This window comes from Rhodnius prolixus, unplaced genomic scaffold (assembly GCF_049639745.1).
Source record: "Rhodnius prolixus isolate KJV_2025 unplaced genomic scaffold, Rpr scaffold_4, whole genome shotgun sequence".
Taxonomy (NCBI): Eukaryota; Metazoa; Arthropoda; class Insecta; order Hemiptera; family Reduviidae; genus Rhodnius; species Rhodnius prolixus.
In genome coordinates, this window is record NW_027411614.1 from 12,176,385 (window position 1) to 12,184,537 (window position 8,153).

The 8,153-nt window shown below is 34.1% G+C and overlaps 1 protein-coding gene across 7 annotated transcripts in view; it reads right to left on the bottom strand.

The window, feature by feature from the left end:
• Nucleotides 1-6,752, bottom strand: part of caps (capricious) — an 810,649-nt gene extending 803,897 nt beyond the window's left edge. For all 7 annotated transcript variants that reach the window (XM_074132378.1, XM_074132376.1, XM_074132375.1 and 4 more), the window contains exon 1: nucleotides 6,399-6,752. The gene's annotated coding sequence lies outside the window, so the exon portion shown is untranslated. The remainder of the gene's footprint in view (nucleotides 1-6,398) is intronic.
• Between the last annotated feature and the right edge of the window lie 1,401 nt (nucleotides 6,753-8,153).

Here is an 8,153-nt window from a genome sequence, read left to right on the forward strand (position 1 = left end):
TTGAAAACTCTTTTAAATGGGCCAGTAGTCAATTTTTACAGTAGATTGTCTTAAAATAAGGAAGCCAAAGGTTAAAAATTGCACTTAAAAGGTTAAGGTTTATTTACATTCTTTTCTTTTTCAACAGTGTAGTTGTGTGTGAAATTGTAATCTGGAGTAAGTACATATGAATTTTTGTTTATAAAAATAGTACTTGTTTAAAATATTTCCTAACATTTTCTCAAATATTTCAGAGAGATCAGAATTTTTTTTTTTTTTTAATTAATTTATTTTTTTGAAGTGCAATTTGTAACCTTTGACTTCCTTATTTTAAGACAATCTACTGTAAAAATTGACTACTGGCCCATCTAAAAGAGTTTTCAATGAATTAAAAAACTTGATAACTAACACTGTTGAGTGCTTCTGAACATGTTTTCTTGTAAAACAAACGTAATTTCTCATACGAAGATAAAAGGAATCCTGGAAAATGATATACCATTTGAAAGCCCATTAAACAAGGAAACTTTTATAAAAAGTGCCAGCACCTAGGTCTGATAATGATCATGTAAGGGCCTAATGAATTTTCTTAAAAATTTCGATTATATTTATTTTTCCAGCAATCGGAGGAAGATTGAGGCTGTTTGGAGAATAACTTATGCTTCGAAATGGTATCAATTTTTAGAACATTTATCTGTCTTTCTAACCGTGCCTTTAGAATCGAATTCGGACTAAAACTTTCTGAAAAATAACATTTTTATTGGAAAAAAGTAATGATTTTAGAAAAATAATTTAAAGTGACGTCACTCAAGAACGGTGGAAAATATGAAGTTGGCCAATACTTCATTGAACTCCACTTTAGATGTACTTCACACAGTAGGCCTATGGACAATACTTACTGGTTCACCCTGTATACGTAGATTAAGACAATAATGGAAGACATCTCGATCAAGGCTCGTACTTAGTCTGCAAAACACTAAAGAGCATTGAAGTTTAGTTTCAGTTCATTTTTTTATTTTAATCAATCTCCAATTCTTTCCTACCACGCGATAAAAAGACCCAAAGTTCCCAAAAAACGCAAGCTCTTAGTATTCACGTGATTTATTGCTAATTTTAAAGAATATATAAACTGTTTGTAACAAAATAAGAATGTTAAACAAGTGTGAGTCGTTTAAAGGTTAAAGCTCCAAGCTCCAAGCTCCAAGCATCAAACATCAACTGTAGCAATCGTTGATTTCTTTTCATTAAAATTTTTAACGTGCTCACAAATATTTTGATAAAATGCAAATGATAATACTGCAAATCGATTTCATACTGAAAGCGATCAATCAGGATTAATACTTATATTTGATACTGAAATCATATTTTATGTTATTTTACGATGAAATCACGTTTTGTAATAGAATAAGTTTGGTTAAAACGTGAATGTTAGTAAATTGAAAGTAATTTAATTTTGTTTATTTTTATTATTTGTTGAAATTAAGGATTCAATAGATTTTTGCCCAAATTTCGGAAATAAATATGAATTTTCGAAATTTTGGCAAAAGTTTATTTTTTACATTTTTGGAAAATCATTTCTCTAATAAATCAAAATAAACAATACAGTATTAAAAGTAGTCGCGAAATTAATCGAGTAACTCCTCCAAATTACGACCACTTTAATTGAGTCCGTAGTAATGTATATTTTGGGTGGACAAAAGTGGTAACTTTTGAGTGAGGATCCAGTGAGTGAACGAACTGCTCTTGACTGTATCTTTTCAGTGCAAATATTGAAAAGAACTAAAAACTCTGAATTGTTTTCACATTGAGTATATATTTACTCAATAAATAGAGGAGACATATTAGATGTATTGCAATAAAGACATAAATAAATTGAACGTACATAAAATACAATTTTAAGAAAAACGTTAGAATAAAACAGTTTGAGAAGGGTGGCCCATAATTTTCATTCTTATAGAGTTTCTAACTCCACTTCTTCTTTTTTTTATCTCTTCTCCTTCTCACCCTCCTTATTTCAAAGGAAAGAGTGGGAGAGAGGAAAGGATAAGAGCTAAAGGATAGATGATATTGTCCATACTAAAAGCAACTGGGATCGTTTTTACCCATAGTAACGTACAAATACAAGCACACGCAGGATGGGTTCTTGCAGCCAAGAAGGTTTATCAGCTCCTAGCAGGCATACTTCTTATCTTAGTATTGCCTGGGAGGACTACCTCTTATTGTACCACCTAAATGAGCTAACCACGAGGATGCAGGCCCTAAACTTTAATATTTATATACAAACTGAATATTTGTGAGTTAGGCTAAGGAATGGCCGCTGAGAATCCTCTCCAAGGATACACAATCATCCCATATATATTGTAATTAAAATCCTTCACATTATTCATTCTGTCTTTTTGTTTTTTAATTAAAACAACTTATTCTGCCAAAAATTCTCAGGAAATGGCTGTAATGTGTTTACCATGTCCACATTTATGCTCCAATTTACCATTTCTATATTTTCTTATGATGCAGAACATCAGGGAGTTTTACTTTTTGTTTTTATGTACGATGAAAGAGTTTATACCATTTCCAAAATAGCCAAGTTGTGTTTTGTAATTCAGTAGATTTTGCGGTCACTGCTTTAAAATATAACCACATATAACCATAACATTACAAATCCTCCTGTCCTTAGAAGAGGAAGAAATAGTCCATTGCTGTTTTCAGATTTGATTCAAAAAAACATTAATTGGGTGATTTGAAACTATTGTTCTTCACTCTTTTGCCATTTTCTTCAGCAGTTTTGATGGTAGCTGTACGAAGTGGATCACCAGCACCAGTAAACTATGCGGTGATTTAGGCATTGTCTTACGCAAAAGTAAGTAATCACTATAAACACAGTAGCTGGCTTGGCTCCTAAATTCAAGATCAATTTTTCACCCAATTTTTAAGTCTATAAAAGCATTCTTTTAAGTCCTAGTGATTTGCATTCCTTCAACAGAGAAATTATCACATTTGCGCACAGAACTAGAGAAAGGAAACAGTAGATCTTCAATCGACGTGATTCTTAAGGCGCTGAAGAGATGTCCTTCAGATAAGCGAAGTTCAGAACACGCTTACAAAAGTTAATACTCTCAAGCAGACTTCAAACCTACTCCATGAGGCTGCAAGACTCGTCGTTTTAAATCAAAACAGTAGCAGAGTTAAATGTTTTTCATGTAGATACTTACTGCACAAACGTTTTGATCGCCGGTGCATGCAAGTATCATTTTTATATGGTTTAGAATATTGCAACTTTGTTTCCTTGATTACTATAATTGAAATATCCGCTTCTACCAAGATAAGAAGATTAGTAACACGCTATTGCGGAAGGTTCGTTGGTAAGAACAAAGCGGATAGAGTTAAACTGCAAAACAAATACATCACAACACGATCTAGCGGTACGGAACTAAATCAGGATAGGAAATAAAACATTGAAAACAAACGAAGCTATTTCAATGAATTATGGGTAAAAAAATTAATCAGAGCCTCAATCAGATTTCAACTGTTAGATATTCGATGGAAAATAAGTTTTCATAAAAGGAATTTAAAAAAAAGGAAATACACACACTAACATACTTGGAGATATGTCTTTCAAAGTAGAAATAAGAATGTGTGTTGCGTGGGTGGTTGGTTGTGGGTGATAGAGAAAGAAATGTGTTCACCCTTACCGTCCTGTCGTGGTCCTAACAGCACGTTTAGAAACACAAAAGGGGCACGTCAATCGTCCGGCTTTACTAATGGAATAGAGCTCCATGAATTGTGTTGAAATTGGAGTTCTGTCAAGGATCAACCGTTCTTATTGTCCTCACAGAATTGAATTTTATTTGCTATGTAATTTTACTAAAAAAAAAAATCAAACGAAACGGTGAGAAGGAGAGCTGTGGTTGGTCAAGCCTGAAGATCAACCATTTTTCCATTCTTTTTGTAGCTTCCACAACGGGTAAAACAAAAACACGAGAGATCTGTTTTAGATTGATACACGTGGGGAAAAAATTGAAAATTAAAATATGTTGAACAATCTGTTCCAACTCTTGTTTTTACCTCCTCCAGTACAGATCTGTCTGCAGCCCTTCATTGTAAGCAAGCTTATCATGGCGTCTTCTTGATGCGAGTCTTGGCTGCGATTATTACTTTATTGTAATACAAAGCCACCATCACAGAAACCAAGTATCTGAACGAGCTAGTCAGTGGCAAATAAAGAAAGATGACTGGCCTCTTAAGGAGCAGCTGGCTCGCAGAATATTAGATATTGTAGGAGTGCCATAAGGATACTTAGTGCAACTTTTCTGCATAAATATAAATAAAAGTCTGTCTTTAATTGAGAAGTTGTAGATATGGCCATTTTCTGCCGTAGTAAAAAAAATAAAACATTGCCTCCGTCGAAGAGTAAGTCCAGCTGTCACTAAATAAATGTGTGAAATGGCTATCAAGATCATGGTTTCGAAGAATCTACCTTCAAAACATCTTATTTAGTAAAGCGAAGCCTGTGAAAATCATTAAACTTAAAAATACACAAAGAGCTAACTAAAGTTGGCGAGGAGAGTTCGACACTTAGGTTTGATGTTCTACCAAACTTTAGAACTTAGACCAGCCATTTCATTGAACATAAGTCGTCTTCTTGCTTGCGATTCCTCAATATACTTAAAGCCATCAATAATACCTCATGGGGAGCTGACAGAAAGTGCACACTAACAAGATTTCACGCAGGAATACAGTGAAAAGTTGAATTTGGTCGCAATGGTAAGCATCTATTTCCGAAAAAAGTCTTAAAATTATCTCTATTTTCGAACATCTCAATCACTTTCAAATGCCCGGAATTTTTTTTTCTGTGAGATACAGGTTACCGAACAGTTCTCTTGTTGCAGACAACATTGTCCATCACCGGACAGAGAACTGTAAGAAGCTCCTAGGGAAAGAAAATCCAAGAGCCAGAAACTGGATTCAAACCCGGGTTCTTTGAATCGGAATCCAGTTTACCACAAGCTGATCCCTTCCATTTCAAATGTTATTATTAATATAAGAGCACTGCGAAAGACGTAGGAATAAAAAAATAATCATAATAAAATAAAACGAAAGAGTGCATTTTTAACTTTTCCATTTCTAAACTCAATCTTAACAGCGAAATTTCCCCAAATTTTTAATATTGTAAAATAAAATGTACGTTTGTCTTTCCAGTGAAGTGTGTACAAACATTTTTAAGCAGACCTAATTAACTATATGTATATCGTCCTGCTATGGAAATGAATTCAACATATAATGCACCAAAGCTAACTTTATAACCCAATTATATGAAATTATTTTTCAGTGTTTGTGATATAAAACTGGTCTAAACAAACAAAAGACCCATAGGCTGCAGGAACAAGGTAATAAAAAAAGTAATTAAAAATGAAACAGAACGGATTTAATGAAGTGAATAAATACAATGTCTCTGAAATAGCGAAAGAAATCAATGAACAAAATATAAATACTTCGGAAAACTTACCGTACAGATCAAGCCTAGAAAGAAATTTAGAATTGTCTTTATTAAAACTTTGTATTCTTCAATTTCCAATAGTAATCATCGAACGCTGAAATTTTTGGCCCAGCGATGTAAATGGTAATAACTACTGAACCCAACCCATATCGCTCTGATTGCACAGGTCATGGTCAACTGTCAACCAAGATTGATTGGATCTTGATTGCTTTTATATTTACAAATAAAAAAACTTGAAGAGCAGACAAAGTTGCTGCTGACAGTACTGTGAACAAGCATGGGCCATTCTCATTTAGTGATTTACTGATTCTTCGCTATTTCAGTGTTCAAGTAAGAATATTAGGCAGTTAGTTTGACACGGCCGCTCTCTACGCTGTGAAAAACGAAATGAATGGACATAATTATTTTTAGGGATAATTAGGGTAAATTTCAATATTAACGATTTCAAAGCGAAAACGTTCTCCACAAAGTTTCTGTCTTCAGTTTATAAACATGCCTAGGCAAATCATCATCTTTCCCAATGTTGCCGAAGCTTAGTTGTCTTTGTTGGAAGCAGTAAGGAAATGGATAAGCCATAAGATGACTAAAAATTCTGTTACTCAGAAGAAGATGCAGTTAATTAACTTCTATTATTACACATTATCTTGATTTGATTTGGTTGTTTATAAAATCGTGAGAAAATGAAGTAAAATCATCATAAATTATAATCAAGTAAAAACTGGCTGAATAAATATAATGTAAAGTTCAAATTTAGAAAGGGCTAGTAGTGGTCTTTTAGATGACAGGCTTCATTCAGCTATAAAATATCATTTCTAGATACTCTGTAAAGTCTAAAATTTCATTTAGATACAAGAAAATTAAAAATAATAATAACTTTTACGTTTATGTCTATTACATTTATACATAATATTGTTATAGAATTACTTGCCTGTCAAGTATGCCGGCTACCCACCAGTGATTAATATTTGAGGCCCGAAGCACCCGGCTAACAAACCCACTAGGATAATGGGTTTGTAAAACAACACGTCGCTCTGCACAATGAAAGATGAATTAAAACACTGCTTAGAAACAATAATTAAAATTCCGTTATTAGGACGATGTTTATTCGTTACTCTTAATGTTTATTTTCCAAATTAAAGCGATTATTAATCGTGAATAGATTTATTATATTTTTTAAATATATTTTAGGGATTATTATATATTTGAAACAAAGACGATAATAGCGAGCGATTATCCCAAAAAAAAAACGTAGTGTTTAGAATGGAAGAGCTGCTGAGACTTATGTGGGACTGAAGAGTAGAATCAGTAGAACGGCCCCCCAACCGCCCCCAAGACTGATAGCACGCAAGCGCCCCCCTGACAGAGGTGGCACACTCAAACTGCCTCCGAACAGATTTCCGTATCTTTCTGTTTTTTCAAAAAGGAATATCGTAGTTTTTCTTCTAAGATATTGCCAGAAACCATCGGGGAGATGCAACTAATAATTTGTAATTAAGCCTTGCACGTTTAGTGACGTTGGATTGAAATTCCTTCATTTACGGACAAAGTTATTTTTCGGAAAGATTACGGTCCTGCCAAATTTATACCTCCATTTTACTGATTAAACTATTCTTTCCTGTGCGGCAATATGTTTAAAGAAAGAATTGTTAGCGGATACCCTTTCAACAACGTTCTGACTAAAAACTAATAGTAAAACATAATAAGACTATAATTAAGTCTGCAAAATTAATTTTAAAAAGCTAAAAATTAATTAAAAAGTGGTCACCTCTGACCTCTTTCTGTAATTCTAGTAAAATGGCCAAGTGTCAGTAGAATTACCTTCGTTTATAAGTTTTTTTTATCTTTTAAAGAAACTGCAAGTTGTTGCAACAAGCAAATATGGTTAAAGAAAAAAGAAATAAAAGAAAATCATGAGTGGAGAAGGCACCCAGTGGTGCCACTCCAGTAACGTGCTTTGCTATCTCTGCTTTCCCGATAAGAGTAGATCACGAGGTCATCTTCTCTTCAATCTCCTTAGAGGATTACCTGGTAATGTGGAGGAAGATAGGTGTTCTATGAGAGGGTTAGGATGAGCTGCTGTAGATGAATGAAATTTGAAGAAACGAGTGTTAGCAAGATCTGTAATGAATGGAATTTTGAGGTCATTATGGATAGTGAGGTTAGATACATACGAGGGTCGTTTGAAAAGTTCGTGCAAAGTCAGAGAGATAGCACTAAAATTACTGGCGCGTATCGAGGTTATGTTTAGTTAGTAGCATCTCTTGGAAGAACACACACCAAGTTTCAGCCAGATCGGTCTATTTCTTTGTGTTTGGCATTCGTTTGAATCGAGGAAGTCGAGTGATTTTCAAAAAATGGACGAAAAAGAATTTCGTGTGTTGATTAAACACTACTTTATGAAAGGCAAAACGCCTCAGGAGACTAAAGAGAAGCTTGATAAACATTATGGTGACTCAAAATTTTCGGAGTGGCCATATGGGCACAAGTGACGCTGAACGTTCTGGACGCCCTGTTGAGGTTACTACTCCAGAAATCATTGATAAAATCCATGATATGGTGATGGATGACAGAAGAGTGAAGGTGCGTGAGATTGCTAGTGCTGTGGGCATCTTGAATGAACGGGTACATAATATTTTGCATCAACATTTGGACATGACAAAGCTATCCGCAAGATGGGTGCCGC